At 30.6% G+C, this 19,779-nt stretch overlaps 1 protein-coding gene and 1 pseudogene across 1 annotated transcript in view; one reads left to right on the top strand and one right to left on the bottom strand.

The window, feature by feature from the left end:
• Nucleotides 1–19,779, bottom strand: part of LOC121128379 (uncharacterized) — a 235,776-nt gene that overhangs the window by 74,593 nt on the left and 141,404 nt on the right. The window lies entirely within an intron of this gene.
• On the top strand, nucleotides 14,508–15,039 carry LOC121128378 (uncharacterized; annotated as a pseudogene).

Genomic DNA, 19,779 nt, shown 5'->3' with positions numbered 1-19,779 from the left:
ACTTGTAGAATGTTTGTAAGCAGAGCAGCTTATTTGTCATATCTCTTCATTAAAATTAGATTCGAACAGCTGTGAGATGAAGAAATAGGTTATGCACTATATTAAGCAAGGACATAGGCAGTTCTCGATCTTCCATTATACTTTATGTCTTCAAAGGACTTATAACTGCACAAAAAATTCTAAGCGTTACTTTCACTTTACAAACACTTTATAATCATAATCTTGTTTTGATTGTTATTTTGGACAGAGGACTGGGGATCAGTCCAATCGATCCCATTCAGTTAACTACCACTAATCCATCCTTAAACTAGGATAAATCGCCATTGAGGGTGTTGTACTTTTTTTGTTATATCAAATTTTTCAGGAATAATTCCAAGGACTGACAGTCCTAAGGACCGGTCTCAAAAACTGACAGTCTTAAGGATAGGTCCCAAGGACTATCAGTTAGTGTTTTGCCCGACCTTATTTATTCATTACAGTCTAGTTCTAGGACCTGGCCTAAAGCTGGACTGGACCAAATAAATAAGGACTGGCATATTAATGATGTGGTTCCTGAGATAGATTTTAGTATCGAAACCAATTTTGGGTACATGTATAAGTTTGCAGCACGTCGTATTACCTCTTTTTATCTCGAAATTGGATACCTTGTAACCCGAAAATTGAAATTAAATTTTTGCAATATTATATTTATAAGGAAGTAACTTCTTAAGCTAGAGTTTTTATTTTTCAAAGCTGTTATCATTATTTTTTCATTCTTTAAAAGATAACGTTTAACTTACATGTTATCTTCTTATTATTTAAAAAAATGTTGTGAGTTTCTCTCTTATGGAGTATGGGAGAGGGGGGTAGGTGAGGGACTTGGAGTCGATCTGTGGACTGATGATGAGGTCAAGATACATGGAACAGTAACCCCCCCCCCGCCCTCCCCCATACTCTACAAGAGACAAAACCACTACTTCTTCCACATAATAAAAGATAGCATTTTATCTTTTCAAGACAAAAAAAAATAATGATAACAATGATAAAAGAAAAATTCATGTTTAGGAAATTATTTCATGCTACTTCGACGTTGTCTTCTCAAAAATGAAAAAATAATAGTAACAGGTTAAAAAATAAAATTCTCATCTCGGTTCAGATTGCCAATAAAAAAAATACTTGCACACTCCCAAATGCTTAGGATTTACAACCCTATCCATAAGTATGAGAACAGTACATTAATAGTCACTTATATTTAAGATTGTATCAAATCAAAAACAGGGATACACGTTTCTTTTAAAATGAGTATTTACTTTATCAACGTTAAATCAATTTTAATCAAAGACGCAGGGGAAAATGTCCGAAATGAGGGTAATTGCCTTTCTAAATACATCTATATGTAGAGTACGTAGCAAAAGTATATTTATTTTTCAAAATATGAAACGAGGGGAGATTTTTGGATTAGAAACGTCATTATCAAATAATACATATGATATCAGAGGGAAAGAGTTAGTCCCCTCTTTCAACAAACTCAACTCCACACAACTCCTCTTCTGTTCATGTGAAAGCATGTTGAAAGTCAATTTTCTTCGGAATCATTTAGATTAATATGGATTAATAAGCTTAAGGGATAAGATGACTCTTATCAATTTTTTGAAGAGCTTTTGAAGTATATAATATATATATGTAAAAGTAAACAATAAATAATAACTTTGTAAAAGAGTCAGTTTAAATAAAGTTAAAATAATAAAAAAAATATTCGAGTAAATTATTTATTTACTACACGGCGTTACCTTTATTATATCACACTACCTTTAATTTAAAAAAAAAAAAAAAAACGGAGTGGGGGGACAATGTCCAGAATCATTTGTTAGTTAGACAATTCTTTTCAACTTTGGAAATATTCTTCAATAATTATAGGGAATGGTAAACAGCTTCAAAATAACGAACTATAGCACTCAACATTCCCAACACTGATTTTGAGGGGGTGAAAAGCGGAAACATTTGACAGCTGATAGGTATATTTTTGTTTTTGCAGAGTAAAACTTGACAACAATGTAAAGAAAAGAAGCTCTGAAAATCGGGCAAAACATATCGTTCTTTTGAGCCCAAAGCTCTTGTTGCAATAAATTGAAATATGGAGAGGTAATCAATAGATAAAACTTAGAGCCATACTTTGTTACTCTGTAGCTAAGTATGGTGCTTTTTCTTTGAAAATACCAAGGATGGAAGGTAACTCCTGGGATCATGATATTTACCTTGTCAAATATAAAGTGTCAGATTCAGTCTATAAGTTTCTACTTTAAAAATAATTGAGGTATGAACGCATTGATCGAGGGAGACCAATGAATTGATTACTATGTTGTCAAATATTTAGTAGATAATTTTGTGCTCGTTTTATTAAAATGTAAGATTGTTTTTAGGTTTATGTGTTGGCTAGGATGTCTAATTTTAAGGTAAAATGCTTATTTAACCTGGTCTAATGCAATTTCTCCCAGCAATTCATTTTATATTATTTTATGTTTCGTACGTATATATAACTACAATGTGTGTTCAAAAGGTAAAGATACTATGTATTTTTTAAGAAATAGCTTTTATTCATCAATATTTATGTAGTCCCCTTTAAATCTATCCACCTCAAATAATCCTCGAAGCACTTTTGTTAAAATCCTTTTTGGTGTAGGCTTGAGCTCTTCCAGCGATGCAAACTTTATCTCCTCAATCGTTACAAATCTTGTCCTTTCATAGGTTTTAGCTTTAGGAACAAGAAAAAGTCACATGGGGCCAAATCCGGTGAATATAGCTTGTACTACTTATAAACTTTTTTATTACTCAGAATAATTTTACCGTATGACACTTTTCAACATTCTAAGTGTTTCGAAGTACTTCATTTTATATTTTATCAAAATATTATCCATGTTTTTCAAAAGCAAAAAATCGCCGAGCCTGCAAAGTACTTCTAACTGTTGAGCCTCTCACAAACAAACTAAACATATTATATAGCTGAAATAATAAATATACGTTCGTGTTAAGTGTACAAGAAATTGAGTACAAAATTTGATGAGTCACCTTACTTTTTGAACACACCTTGTATAATATGAATAAAGATAAAAAAAAGTAAGATAGTGACGACAAACAATTATAGTGGTTAAAAAGAATAAAAATATTGCTTAGGACCAGAAAATTTTAAGTTTTTTTTTTCATATAAAGCATTATGAAGTTTTGCAAAAATATTATAAATTACAAATAAATATATAAATATTAATCAGAGTATTCTTTCAGTGAGTATTGATTTAGGAAAATTTATTTCACATAGTACACCATATAATTAAAGATATAAATTGAAAAAATCAAGTAGCTCAGTCATGCATATATCTAATATACATAAATATATTTTATTCATATCTAGGATACACATCTCGACTTTAATTAATTTCGTTTTCATTGTTCAATTAAGTTCATGTTAAGAATATTTTTATTTATTCAACTTAATCGTTTATGATTAAGTATATATTATAATTATTTTATAACAAGTAGAGACTAGTGTAGGGTTCAATATCACCTAAATCAAGCTCAAGTCTTTAAAAGATAAGGAACCAGGTAAATACATTTTTTGTGTAAAGAAAGTGTTCATCTAATTGCTTTTCTCATGAGTCCGGTATCAAGGTTTTAAAGTGGTTGAGACTCAGATAAGATGAATATTTCATAAATTGATATTTCAGAATCCAAAATGTATATAATAGTTTAAAGAAATGATTCATAATTAAAATGATGTAACTATTAATTTCAAATGTTTTCTGTTTTAAATTTTTTGGGTTTCATTTTTACACAATTCACTAACCACGTTAGTAATATGATGTCCACTAATGAAGGGGTAATGTGTGTTTTCGTTTCGTGTTCTATTAAAAAGTATACATTTTTATTGTTTCTATATCTAATAATAATAAAACAATCTTTATTCCTTTCATGTTTTCAGCTGTCAGAAAATGTTAATTCGAAACTTCTTTTTAAAATATGTAATGTGTAAAAATCAATTTTTTTAAAGACTTTGTTCAATTTTTAATAAATACATTTTTAATAATGGTTTAGAAAGCCAAATCAAAATATAAAGAAAAAATAAAACAAAAAAATCCAGGGAATGTTTAAATATATGAAATTATTTTCTTTTTTCTTGTTTTTAAATAACAAATCATTAATCTTTAAGATGCATATAACATGTACAAGGGTCCACTACTCAAAATAGTAAAAATCCTTTCTTTGATTAAAATAAACAACATTTATTATGAACAACTAAAAATTAAAAGTTAATATATTTCTGTTAAAATATTATTTGTTAATCTTAATAAAAGTTTTATTTAATAACTACAAAAAGTGTGCTACTCTTGATCTCTAACATGTTGTTAATTCGTTTATATATGAAATTAAGTTCTTGTCATTATTTTGGGGGTTTCAATAATAACCTTTTCATATTTTCACTTAATCTCTTATAATTTCTGCCTTAAGAAACTTGCAAAGAATGAATGAATATGTAAGTCTTCAGTTTGAAATCAGTTGCTTACGTAGGGAATTAAAACGTTTAATTTACTCCTAGGAACCCAGTGCCATTTTTGTCCTTCTAATTCAAGGTTAAAATTAAATATAGGTTAATACTTTCAAATACTATGTACTGGAACCTCCAGACAAAGTGGAGAGGGCAAATCCCTGAAAAATAAATAAAAAAATGATGATAAATGTTAGGTGACCAATCGCTCTCATTTCCCGGACATGTTTTTATTTTACGTCCTAATCTTTTATAGATTCACGAAATGTCCTTATTGTTGGTTTAGTACTTGCACTTGCAAAAGTGGACGATTGATAAACTTAATTTAATACTTAATGAATATTTTCTATGAAAATAAAGAATAATATACATATAATATTCCATTGAAAAATATAAATAAATCCAAACAATTTTTTTTCTAAGAAAGTAAACAAGAATCAATAGTTAACCTTCAATTTTACTCATTTCAAAATATTTAGCCTGTTCTCTCTAAAACCGACACTAATTATTTCACAACCTAGTTATATGATAATTATAAATTATCACATAGTAGTGTGGCTTACCACCCCCTCCTTTTGTAGAAACTCAAGTGAGCTATGTAGTTGCAAGTAGAAAGCAAAGAATGTTGAATATTGTTTTTAAATTAACGGGAATTTGGCCGGACATTGAATTCATTTAATGCAATTGGAATTTTGTGATCGGGATTGTGTATTTTTATTATTGGATTCATGTATGGTGCAAATTGTTTAGTTGAAATTATCTTCGTGTAATTGCTTAGTGCAGTGGGCGTTCTTCCTTTATTTTTTAAATAAAATTTTATCTTCCATTCTCCTCTTTTGAGGTGTGGTGGTGGTTGGGAAGAGGGATGGGGGGTTTGGTGGAGGAAACAACAACAGGAAAACTCAATCGTTCGCATATAAAAAGTCAGTGAAGAATATAATTATATCTTACATTAATATGGTTTTTTAATTGTATTATAATTTAAGCGTTAATTAGAGTGTAATAAAGAAAAAAAATGACTAGTGTTTGGGCATAATTTTTTCAGCCATTTGTTGGCATTAATTGACTCATTGACTCTAATTTCTACTATTTTTTTTATGTTTGGCATGCAATTGTAAGCAAATAGATAGTAGTTTTCTTTACTCAGCCTTTTAACACTAACAAGTAGATATCAATAAACAAATGTACTCAAAATATATTCTAGAAAGTGAGAAAGGCTTTTTCTTTTTAAGCACACTTTTTAATTTTCCAAGGTTGCTCTCATTACTATTTAATTCTTTGGAAGGGAATATCGAAGTATAAAGTAATAACTTGTACGTATTAAGTATAAGTCTTTGCTCGAATAATAGAAGAATTAAAAATCAACATTGCAGATATTTCAGGATATATGTCCTTAATTTCAATGTGAAAAACGCAACTTATATGGAATCAAGAAAAAACAGCTTTAAACAAATTTGTGATATATTTAAATATCATATTTAGCTATATTATTTATGTCCTCCTTCACCAGCAATGACAGCTCTTGACGATGAATACCGCGTCCATGCCGTACCGTTCTACCATGATGGGACCTCGGAGGAAATCCAGATTTGGAAAAGAGGTTTGGGGGACATTTGTCTTCAAGACGCCCCAAAAAAGAAAAGCCCATATGAGGTGAGGGTTGAAGGAGAGCCACATTGAAGTAGATCCGAAGTCAGCAATATTCTTGCTCAGAAATCATTATTATTCTTGGCTTTAAGGTGCTGTTAGACTTCTTGATGTTGAAGGGAGTTAGGATAAAGATACCAATGGTCTCTGTAGACTTCTAGGCACTGCCAGTGGCCGCGGAGGAGATTGCACACGGGTCACTTTTTTTTGTAATTGCTTTTGATGGCGTGTTGGAGTAAATCCAAGTTTAGAATAGGGGAGAAGAATTTTTATCAATCTTAGGGTCTATACATACTATTGCAGTTAAAAAGACACATAATGCGACGTCCATTTAAATCAAGCATTCTTTTTTTTGAGTTTTTTTTAAATTACAAAAATATTTACTGACTTTCAATTACTTTTTATCCAGATATTATCATTTATGTGTATAGCTCATTATCATAGCCTATAGTAATTATTCCACAATATATAGTAGTACATGCATATCTTTGTCCAATAGTGCTGTAGTAGGGTGATTTTCTGGTTTGATAAGTATGCTCATACTTTTTTATGTAGATATAAAATGATGTAAAACAGATCCATATCTAATTATAATAACATAAATATAATTATTTCCAGATATGGTCAATTTAATCTATGTATAATACATTGTACTCTGTAAAAACCAAAAAAAAAATCGACAAAACCCTCGAGATACGGATTCCAACTAATTCTATTTATAAAATATATAATAAATAGACGCAGTTAAACATCTTCAATATAATGAAACTTTATATTATACCCATCAGGTAAATACTTTCTTTTATTCATTTATAAGATATTATTTAGTAGATATGAAAGTTGTATGCACTGGAATGCAATTTTTTGATGACTAATGAAAGTTTATAAATAATATTCATAAATTTATAAAACTATAAAATTAAACATATTTTGAAACTTTGTTTCTCACCCCTACAGATAACTTTTAAAATATTAAAGATGTGTGAATGCAGATGTAAAAAAAATACTTTATTGGCAGTTGTTGCTCGTAAAAGTATATATTATATTTTTATTTATATGAGTAGGTATAATTTTTTTTTAAAAGCCCAATGGGCATAGCCTTCATAACATTTTTGTTATTAATATAATAAAAATATTTAAAAGTCCTAATGAAAGATCATTGTCGAAGAAATTTGACAAACCATCCAGTTCATTATCGATTACACCTACTAATTTTGTTGGAATGGGGTTCATGTTGCATCTGCAAGCATATATTATCACCTGCAATTTGCTGATGATGGCCTCCACCTTCAAAGCCATAGGAAGTTTCGGATCCGAAAAATTAACTTATTTCACTCGTAGTGATTGTGGAAAATTGTTCCTTTTTTCTTGCTACAGAATGTTAGTTAATACTCTTTGGTACAAAAAAATTAAATTTATGTGCAAAATTAATTATACAACTTCTCTTATCAAAAGTAACTCCGAACTTTTTAAATTAAATATCTGTGAAACTCTCTGTGGGTGTTTAAGTTGTGAAATACGTATAACAACAGCGTGCTTGATTAATCTAGGTAAAAGTTTCTTTAGTCCTCTCCCAGACCAGAAGTAGTAATTATTGCATGATTATTATTAATAAATTCTAAAGTCAATCAAGCGTTAATGGCAGTGTTCCTCTATTCATTTTCCGTCAGAGATCGAAATTACCTTTAATCATGGTACTTCTAGACCACTGAAAAGGGTTAAAAAAGTATGCCTGTGATAAATTGGGCAAATAAGTGGGTGAATGACTGTTGCATTTTTATATAAAACTTCGAAAGGAGCATTTTCTGGCTGAATGTTCCAAGAAGGTCATTGCTGCTCACATTATTCCTTTAAGATATGCATCATTGATAATAATTCTCGTGATGTGCTTCAAACAACTTTTGTATCACTAAACATTGCTTCTAAAATATTTTTTTTTATATTTAATGTTTCCTTTCGTTAGTAATTATAGAAATATATAAAATAAGGAAATGAATAGGAGCCTCGGTTGTCACTGTAATGAGATGCAGACATTAGATCACGACATCAGGGAGTACAAAAGAATAGAGGAAGTGGTAGGAGTCCGGGCAGAGGGTATTCTCCAAAATATTGGGAGAGCAACAACGCAGCACGAATTACCATATAGTTTCTTGCCAGACAGCCAAAATGTGGCTTTCAGGATAGCGTTCAATAGCTGACAAAGTTTCAGATAATGGCAGGGAAAAAGATATCCCTTGGATGCTATATCCCAAGAAAAGTGCCCTAGGTTGTGGTGGATAAACTTAATTTTAAAGAAGTCCTTAGCTAGGAAAATAAATGAGAGACATGTGGCGTGTGTTTAAGTTGCTAATTTTATATTTGTTTATTTCTACAATTATTTTTTACTAATTAATTTCTAAGAACATTAATTAGAAATCGCCAAAACTTCAAATCTATGAATTGTATTTTCAAATATTTTATTATTCCTAGTGGGGATTTTATTTGTTTTCACGGAATTTAATTATTTTATGTGTGTACTGTATTGATTGTAAATGCTATATTATTCTCCAATAATCATTTGCCAGTGGTATTGGTGTGAAATAAAAATTGGTAGTAAGAATATAATGGCTTGATTTTGTACATATAAAATTCGGCACTAAGAAAATTGTCCGAAAGAAAATTGAACGAGATGGTTTGTAGCTAGCTTTGTACTTACTTAGTTACTAATAACTAAACCTGTGAAATTCTTGAAATTGATTGAAATCTACGAAGTTTTAAGTTAAAGACAATTTTTTTTAAATGTATTTGTTCCCTTTACTTTTATCATTAAAAGACTTATTTTACAATATTAAACCTACAATTGCACAATTTTTTTCTCTTTTGAACAGCGTTTGATTGGAAATAAAAGAGGTTAGTTAAAATTCATATTCATCTTCAACCATTGACAAAAACAAACTAATCTTTGTTTTATTTCACAAATTAATAACAGAGACAAGTTTCACCATTATTATATTTTAAATGCTTACAAAAACGCATAGAATGAAAAAATCTAATAGTATAGAATTGTACTGTTGCTCCAAAGTTATCTTCGTTTAATATTTTCTGGGTTTCAGAAAGGTTGTGGAAGTATTTATGGATATATATTTCCTCAAAACATCTAGATTGTACTAAACGAATTTGGGTTTTTTATATACTATAATACTATATGTGGGATGATTTAAAGGATATATAGGAACTTTGAAGTACCTAGATAAGTGTATAGGAAGCTTTTTGAAAAATCAAGGCAATGCTATTAAAAAAAAAGAGGATTGAAATATAAATTGTAGATAGTTTTATTTTAAATTGCACAACATTTGGTTTCTCTAATGACCTTTTATTATAAAATAGTTTGTTCCAGCTCAGGGAATTTTTTTAGAAAAAAAAATTATATTTTTTTCCAAACAAACATTGGTAACCTTATTTTTGTTATTTTAAAATGGATTACAAACGCCATTTACTTACATAACTTCATTGGGCGTACGTGTTGTCTACTTATTATTGGTTTGCTTACATACTTGGTGATACAGATCCCCACCAATTACTACATCATCGCCATTTAACAGATACTAATTTTTTATTTAAAATTTGCTCAAACTCTATCTTTCTTTTTTTATCAAATTGAATATTATGATTACTGTATATAAATATATCTTTTATAGGGACTTTAGTTCCAAAGATAGTCTGGTTTGTGTTTTTTTCCCCCTATAAGAAAGTATTCAGTTTTCTTTCAACATTTTAAATTATATTAAATTATTTCGAAAACTTAATTTAAATTTTAACAAAATTACAAATTAATTTTTGACTGGTAGAGGACGTAAATATTTGAAAATGAACAAAATTGTAAATAAATAAATGAATTTAATGTAATTGATTGTCAACTTTTCTGTCTTACATTGCATTATAGTTTTTGTTTTTATGATGGAAATTCGAACATTTTTCTTTAATTCTTTTAACGGCAAATATATGCAAAAAACAATTTGATAATGATGTATGTATGTCAATCATAGAAACTACAGTTTGAGCTGGAACGAAGTGGCTCAATAGATATCACGCTCAGGAAATATTTTTGAATGAACACAATGTGCTTAGGTTCGCGTCTTGGTCGTTCCTAGAGAAGTACCAGGTGAGACTTTTTTTTTCATTTTGGACATTTATTGTGAAAAAATGGTTACAAATTTAATTTTCCATGTATGCTACTTCGCTAGACACAAATTTTCACCATCTTTCATGGAATTTATGGATGCCTTTCCAAAAAAATAGTTCTTCTTTGGCTGCAAACCAGCTATCGATACATTTTTTGACTTCAGCGTGAGAATCGAAGCGTAAATCATTGAGTGGTTGGCCCATCGATGCAAATGATAATCGGAAGGGGACAGGCCTGTGAGTAATCCACATGAGCAAGAGGTTCCCAGTTGTAGGATTCAACAAGCTGGCGGGTGGCTATAGAGCAATACAGTGGTGCAGTGTCATCAATGAAAATTACCTTGTGTTGCCTGGCTTCATATTTTCGGCGTTTTTGGCGTATAACACGGTCCAAATTGGTTGCTGGTAGCGATCACCATTAACGGTTTGACCATCATCTTCATCAAACAATGCTTCCGTTTGGTGTCTTCAAACTTTTCCCGTGGCCGGCCGTGCTCTTAATTTCTCAAGTCAAAATAACCACTTGAATTTTTCAAACCACCTGAAGCACTGTGTTCTGCTTAGAACATGTTCACTGTAAGCTGGCACAAGCATTTGATGGAGTTGAAAAGTGTTTTTCTACAAGTGGTAACATCAAATAAATAATGTCCCCACATTGTAGTTTGTTGGCACAAAGTTAGACATTTTTACAATCAAAAAAATTGGGGTGTTGTTGAATGATACTATACAAACAGTTAGTTAAATATTGTTGACACATGTCGAAATAAGCATTTAGATTTTTGGACCGACTTATAATGTCTAACTGGCAACACCTAGGGTCCAATAGCCGAAAGTCTCAATTCATAGGCGCATACCTAGTAAATACAGGATGGACCCTAAATATTTAAAAAAAATATCTATATAACTCATAGAAATGCAAAGATCTCATTGTAAAAATATATATAACAAAATTACTGGTAAATTTATTAACAAAATTTTCTTAAATTATGGATGGGTCATTTTTCAAATACGAGAGAAAAAAAAGTAAAGAGGTATAAGAAATTTATCAGTTTATTGAAGTCTGGTACACATGATTTTTTGTAATGCTTAAGTTTTTTTCCATTGAAGCTCTATCAATCCCACAACATGATCGGATTTTGGTCAATAAAAGGTCTAACTAACCTGTATAATCTATTGGATGCAAAAACTAGAGTCAGTGATGGTATAGATGCCCATCTGGCGTTTTGGTAAGTTACTACTTTCTTTGTACCCTATGGGGACAAAATTAAGAGCATTGATTACGTGAGTACCATCTTGGAGAAAAGTCACCAGCCATGTTTTAATTCCTACTTCAGGTAAAAAATGTATACGAATCAACAGTATCGTACTCACTCACACACGTCTAATATGATGCGAAAGTTGTATGATACTCATTACCGTAGCTTTTAGAGCAACAACTTTAGCCTTCATCCAGTCCAAATTGGAATCTGATGGATTTAAAAATCTGGTTCATTTTGGAGAACAAGGTCTGCAAAAAGCCATTCTAATTTGGATGTACTAAAAGCTTCTGTAATTAGGGAGTATGGAGATAGACAGTGCCAACTTGATGCCTTCCCTAACTGACTCAAGATGGTAGTTTCTTTTTTACTCTGACTTTTTGTGACTATTATTGGTATTTATTACAGAAATCGCACACGAATCCCTTTTTTGTTTTTGCATCGACATTTTACACTCAAGATAAACACAATTTTTTTGTTTGTTTCAGCTGTCGTTTGGTTGCCCTTTTGAAACCTCGTGATGAAAAATAAGGGCAATTATATTGTAATTAAATCCTACTGCATGTTTTGGGTCCCCACTTTGTATCTCTCAATCAAAGTATCATTATCTCCCTTTTTAAAATAAAAACTATACAAAATTGCGAGTTTCTGATTTACTTTCTTACATTTCACGTCAAACTTTTTTATAGGTATGATTTATTATTAAATTCACGCCTTTCAAGTCATTAATTTAATTTTATAGCAATGCACCTTCTTTCTTTTTTTTTTTCATAAATCAATTTTTTTTTATTGATCAAATCCATTATCAAAGTAAAAATATTATTAACCACATTTCCTCTACATTTATTTATTTATGTACAAAGCAAAGTTTTCAATTGTTGGTTCCTTTAATCATTAGTTAAGCACTTAAAATACATTTTTGAAATCAAAGTAAAAATAATAAAAATTCAACTACAGTGTTTTTGTTACAAAACATGCATTAACAAAAAGGTTTCAAAAGTTATATTTGGTTAATGTTTTTTTTTTTTGCATTTTTAAGTCGTTAATTTACAAAAGATTTATGGTTTTCATACTTTACAATGCACACCCCAAAAAGGCACATATGTACCTGATAGAAACTAAAAATGTCCACACTGGCACAATTCTAAACGTTAGATATTGTAAGTGACGGATTTAAAAAAAAAACTCCGATGCCACAAAAATTATCAACACAGATATATAATTACTTCTGTAAAATTGTTTGTTTTATGTATATACTAGTAGATAACTAGTAGATAACTAGTTATAAGAAAAGAGACAGAGAGATGGATGTAGAAAGATATTGAGTAAGAAGAGAAGAGATAGATATAGCGCAATGGACAATAAAGCCTTATTTTGCTCAAAAACAAACCCTTTATGACCTTGTAGGCCCAATATCATAGGAACATTCTTGGTTATTTTATATGTCTACAGGCTAAATTTTAGACTGATCTATAAGATTATTTTTCGATTCCATGTGAGATAACACAAAAATAAAAAATAGACTAACATATTAGATATGGCGATCAAGTGATGCCACTACTACATAGTATCAATAAAATATCAGCTGTCGCCAAACATTTAATATTTTTTAATTCAGCTATGAATGACATCAGAGTGGGGTACAAGACTCAAGTTCTCAGCTTTAATTCTTGCAGGTCAAACTGAATTAATGCTTATTATTGGAGTACCCTGGAAAACAATTTAATTTGTAAAAAAAGGCGATGAAAGATGATTGAAAAATTCAAAAGATAGATGGCAGATGCAAAAATATTTAGTTAATCATTATAGATAAAAATATTAACTTCTCGTAGAAGTTAAAGAAGAAATTGGAGTCAACACGTGCAAGTAGTGAACAAGTCTGGAATGAAATAGACCCAGAGTAGATCCGTAAGTCCTGCATCTCTTTTCATAATAAGATTCCAGCTTTAGTAAAAATAGATAGTAAATAGGGAAATAGTTGACAATATGTTAGTTTTTTTATATATATAATTCATTCCAGGGAGAAAATAAGGTGACCACCTTATAGCCCCGTACTATGTATAGGGCGCATCGCTCTAATAATTTTCTCCCATGTCAAGTTTAAAATTTACAGAAGACCATCACAATTTCATAGCATTTTTACAGGGATTCAATCTTTAATTGTAGGGTAATTTAGAATAGAATAATGTCAATTAACAATTCTTTTTATTCCAAACCATGAAATAAAGTTGGCAGAAGACGTTCTTAATATGGGCGATGTAGCCAAGCACCAAGGACGGTATGACCACCTGCAAATAAAAGTATTTGATTTCATTCATTTCTTTTAGCTTTTGAATTACTCATTTACATGTAAAATACACTTCATTTTCAAAAAGAAAACTATACTTTACGGAAAGATATGACTTGGATGTAAGTCGGTTGGTACAGGAGCTGAACAACTTGCCTGACTTGTCACCATAAACCATAAATTTACTGGAGCAACTGATATTTGTCCAAGAAAGGGAACTTTCTGAAATATTTCAAAATTTCCAAACTTGGTCTGACACTTCCTGCCACTGTTGCTGACGCCAAGAGGAGCTATTCAAAGCTCAAGCTTAGATCAGCTTTAAAAAAACTGCCCAACGTGTCTCTCCATCATCACTATCAATCATACAGCTGCTGAATAGATCTCATAAATAATATAAGCAATTACTTTGCATCAACGAAGAGAAAAAGAATAGGGGCATAATTGAGAGTCTTGCTGTTATGTGTTTGTTATTTCATGTATATTATTGTATAGTATTTGTTTATTGAAGGATTTTTACTATTCAGCAAAATTACATAAATAATGCTACTTTACAATTTTTTTTTGATTATTGGTATTTATTTGTAAGAGTATTTATATTTGTCTTCGTATATGTGTGGCTTTTGTGATTTTTCCCGAAAATATGGTGCAAACTGTTCGGCGCCAGAAAGAAGTAAAGCCTGAACTCATGGTGAAGGTTCTCTCTCCAGACTTTGGAGGCAAAGAGGATTTCGTTCGTATTCTTGGTACTTTTTTATGTCTTTGCACATAATATTGAGACATTGAGCGACTCACTCCATTTGTTAGAGATCCAAGATCAAAATACTACAGTCTCTTACTGTTCTAGAGGCTGCAAAGATACCCGTCCCCAATTTAATGACAAAGTCATCCATAATTTGGGACTTGGAGAAACGGATGAGGGGATTTGGCTAACCATGGAGGATTTAAAAAATGCAAATATAGACTCTTTAACTTTTGTACAGTATATAAAGCTTACAAAAAGACATTTAAAAGTTAAAGAGTATGTAACACCCGAAAAGCTTGGAGATTGGAAGAAAGTGGGTCAAGAGCTCGGATTTCTCTATATAGTATCTGGGCCTTTAGTTAGAAGTTAATACGAAGCTGGTGAATTCTTTAGTAAAAACATAGTTGAGAAAATACAAGAAAGTATTTAAATTTCATAATTTGATGTGTTACTAATAGAACCGTTTAGAGTATAGTGCTTGAGTACCTTTAATCTTTGAATATAATTATATATGATTTAAAAAAAAAGTTATTTTATTATTTAGTTGTTTTGATTATTAGTATTTATTCGAATTACAGGTCCTAATAAATGTGGGGCCTTTGTAATTTTTTCTGTCAATTTTACGTTTAAGGTTGGAAAAGGTAGTTGAGGTTTGCCTAGGTTGTCATAATAGCTGGGTCAGCCACTGCTCAGGTGTAGTGTATAAATAAATAATTTAAAAACTTGTTCAACAACCTCAAATTTATATTAATTTTACTTAATAAAATCGCCTATGGCCTTAACAACAGCATTCAATGTCTTAAGGATAACATTGTAGCTACTCAAAGAAGTTGGCCCATGCCAACTTGATCTCGGTCTTGAGCTGCTTGAGGTTGTTGTAGTAGGTGAAAACAACTTCTTTCTCTATAATGGAGTAGAGTGTAAAGTATTTTAAATTTGAAAAAGAAGGTACAGAAGTAGGAAGCAAGAAAAGTTCACAGGGGTATGAATACATCTTCATGTTATTATAAAAAATTACCTTAATCGTCACTTCTGAAACTGTGCCCTCATAAGCCCTTAAGGCGAATTGAACTTTTGTAGTTTCAGCGAATCTTTATTTTTGTTGCTTTTATAAAATTAAAAAAATCATTCATGGAGATTCAATTTCAAAATATGTCAAATACTCGTAGAGCTATGACCGGGTAAATTGTCGTATCTTTAGAGCGGTAATTTAATTTAAAGTGTGCAGTGATACGATCTAAAAATTTGAATAAAAAAGAGTATTTTTTGTCATTCCAATTTTATGAAATAAGTGTATGTAAATTTATATGATCTTGCATTAAAATAAGCACATTTTATATTTTAAAACGAGTATAAATGTCAATAGACAGAGATGTAAGTATAAATATATATTTAAATAAGCCTTTTTTATATATCCCTAATAATTCCGATTATATTATGTCTTTTCCCCCCTTTAAATTCATAGTGGTATTTGGAAATAAAATAATAATGAAATTACCTATGACGAGATTATTATTTTATTGTTTCAATAAAAGCTTGAATTAAGACGCAAGAAGAAGAGAGGATATTTAGATTTTGTATCAAAGTTATGAGTGTTGCATAATATAATTATAAATAAAATAGAACTTCCATCGAAATTGATAAAATATTTTATTTGATTATAAGAATTATATTGTTAAAACTGAAGCACTAATTAATAATACTATTGAGCTTCCTTTTACTGTTCTGGGGCGAGACTCAAAACTAAGGGTAGCATTTAAATATTATTAAATCCTTGTTATTTCTAATTACGATACTTCATTATTGCCCAACGAAACGACAGTTGAAATAGAAATAAACAATTTTTGTTTTCGCCACATATCTCTAAGTCTAAAATGTTCGTGTAACAATAATTTTCCGCGCTGATGACAGTATCGAGAAACTTGCAGAGCCGATTGACATCTCCATCTGCACGGCCTACAAGATCAATAGGTCCATTACGGCCAAAACAACCAAACTTTCTGCAGCATTAAAATAGTTAATTTCTGGCTTGCCTCCATGTGGTCCTCCTCCAGCCCTGATATCGACTTCCTGGAATTTTGAGTTTAAGGCAACAAATGTTTGTCACACCTCTTATCCAAATTTGGATTCACTCTGATGCAACCATCATGAGAGCAAGGTACTCCATTGACTCTGTATCCATTATCAAGAGTTGCCAATCAGTTTGCCGGGGTGTCAAGGCAGTTATTGCTTGTAAAGGAGGATTAAAACAATATAAAATATAGCTAAGTATAGTTTATAGAAATATCTCACATTGGTTTTAACTTGTTTTTTCTTGATACCGCAATTATAACGTTTTTCTTATTTTGTCATGCTACTGCATGTTTTTGGGGCCCACTCAAGCTTAGAGGGCTCCTAAAAAACTGAAAAAGGATGGCAGTAAGTTAATTGCTCAATTCGAAATCGTCACTGCAATAATTTTAGATTTGATGTCATGCAAGGATTTTTGTAATTTATTTTTAATGACACTCTACATGCCTTTGTGTATTGTCCCGCTGTGGCTATTTTAAAGTCCTTTATAAACATAAATATAAAAGATTACAACATGCCAATACTAATGTTTCCATAAGTATGGTGTTGTACGTGATTTCCAAAAGGAACAGAGGAGTATTATCCGAAAAAACAAGTCTTTTGACGTTGCTTTACTAAACTCTGAAGCCTTAATAGTTAACAGAGTAACAAATAATGCTGTGTTACATCCTCAGGAGTTGATAGCAATTTTTATTGCTGCAGTAGCAAGATATGCTGCACTTTCTGTCTGGAGAAGAAATTAAGTACCTTCCGTCAAGTTCCAGACACTAGTTAAAATTTTTAAAAAAGGATTTTAAAACAATCTGAAATTAAAATTTGAGGCTTGTTTTTTTATTTTCATTAAAATTATCTTTGTTTTATTGTGAATGTCGTTTTTTTTTTAAACTCTGAGAGTATTGATTATTGACAGTTTTACTGACGTATTTTTATAAATCTCAGTGATATTGCGATGTAATCTTGACCTGAAGCTTTAATTTTAAACTCAAATTTTTATTTATGTATATATTTTACGGAACTGCTTCGGTATTTAAGTGTAAGAACGAAAAAAATAAATATATATGAGATATGTAATAAGAGTCCTAATGCACATACCTTGCTAAAAGTATTCATGTTTTGATTATAACCCAAAAAAAATTTACAATTCATTATATTATACAACGGAATAATTCAAGAAAGGAAGCACACCCTGAAAACTGTGAGGAGTGATCGATTTTACCTTCTTTAAGGAATGACAAGTGGAAATAGACTGGATGGTGCCGAACTAAACTTGAGCACTGGTCCTAAAAATGACCGGTACAAGAAAAATTATGAAGTAATATGGTGGTCCATTGAAATCTGAATAATCAGTAATAGCAATTGAAACTAATTCATATTTCCATATATTAAAGCATAAACAATAAGTTACAAAATAAAATAACGTAAAATTACGTACAAGTCGAGGCAATGCCACTTTTTTCCATTGGTGCACTCCAAGAAGTTTTGGCCTCTCCAGTATCATCAACTCAGCGTCAGTAAGTCTAAAGGGAGGAAGGAGGGCTCTGTCAAAAAGGCAAAACTGAATCCAGAGGAGTTAAAGAAAACAGAACAGGCCAATTTCCTCAAGTTTATGAGATCCCATGAAAGAGACCACGGGGTTTCACATCATATTGTCCAAAGACCTATCAAAAAAGTGGGTGGAAAGAGCCTTGTGAGGGTGTAGAGGGTACTACTCACAACAGCAATGACAGAAACCCATCTCCTCCGTTGCAAGACACTTTTGAATGAGTTTTTTTTAGGTCTTTTGAACTCTTTTTTGACAATTTTGGCCCCTCAATAGCCTGATGGCGACCTTCTTGACCATACCTTTTTGGTGTATGTGGAAGGAAATGTCTAGGCCCTCAAATCCACTATCTGTAATTAATGGGACGCCATACCAGAGGACTTCAACTGCAGTGGGTGCAAAGACTTCCACTGCGGGTTGGAAGCCTTCTGTGCCACTAAGGGCGGCTACATTAATGATTAAGAGAACTCAGACACACATCGACTTATAGTATTAATTTTGTTGTAATTCTATCTTTAATTTATAAATTATATCTTGTTAAATTTTAAAATTCAACCTGCTTCGATTTTTATGAACCGCTCGCTATATTTTTAATAATTTCTAAATTCATATTTTAAAGAAACTGTGCATTTAGGTGATAGATTTTGATAGACAGTGAATTTTTGGATGTCAAATTGAAACTAACAAATAACAGGACTTAAATCTCACTATTTTCCTTACTATTATCTAAAAATGGTACTTATTGTTATATAACTTTTTTGTTTAGCCCCCGAAAAGGTCGGTATCCACAATACTGACGTCACAAGAAAATACTTCATAAAAGATACTAAAATATTTATTTTCTATACTATTATCAAATATTCTCTCTCTAAATATTTTAAAAACTAATTTTGAATGAATTTAATTTCCTCTTCTATAAAATGAGTCAAGTATTTGTTGCATTAGAAATATTTTTATATATTTGTCATAGGATATAATGATACCATTATCGTATAAATTGAAGGGTACATATGCATTAGGTGCAAAGGAAGAATTCATCAATCATTGCTAACATAACATATGTTTAAAAGTGGTATTAAATGACATTTTCTTACAATGTACGATTTATGGATTTTTTCAAAACATTTATTTGAGTTGAAACCCCCCCCAAATTAATGCCTTGTGAACCATTTTTTGATACAACCTGGGTCAGTATAAAAACAGTATTGAACAAAATAAAAAGAAGGAGAAAATTTCAATTTTTTTAGAATTTATGAATATATCTATTTTAATATTTCATAGACATATTTGAGTCGATTATATGTTTTGTATTCAAATTTGTGGTATGATTTAAAATACCCCAAAGTGTTAAATAAAGTTTAATATCTATATTTAATATAGTCTTTTACAGATAAAATATATCAGTTCCTTAATTAATTTTCACACCACATTTAGTGCAATTTGCAGGTCCTCCCATGGGTTAATGAGAATAATTTGTTCGAAGAATACAAATGTAATCTACACTCAATTTGAGAAAAATCATAGTAGGTTGCTTTTGTGTTGACACATGTTAAATAAATT

The sequence above is a fragment of the Lepeophtheirus salmonis genome, chromosome 13 (assembly GCF_016086655.4).
Source record: "Lepeophtheirus salmonis chromosome 13, UVic_Lsal_1.4, whole genome shotgun sequence".
Lineage (NCBI taxonomy): Eukaryota > Metazoa > Arthropoda > Copepoda > Siphonostomatoida > Caligidae > Lepeophtheirus > Lepeophtheirus salmonis.
This window is presented reverse-complemented; position numbering and strand designations above follow the sequence as displayed.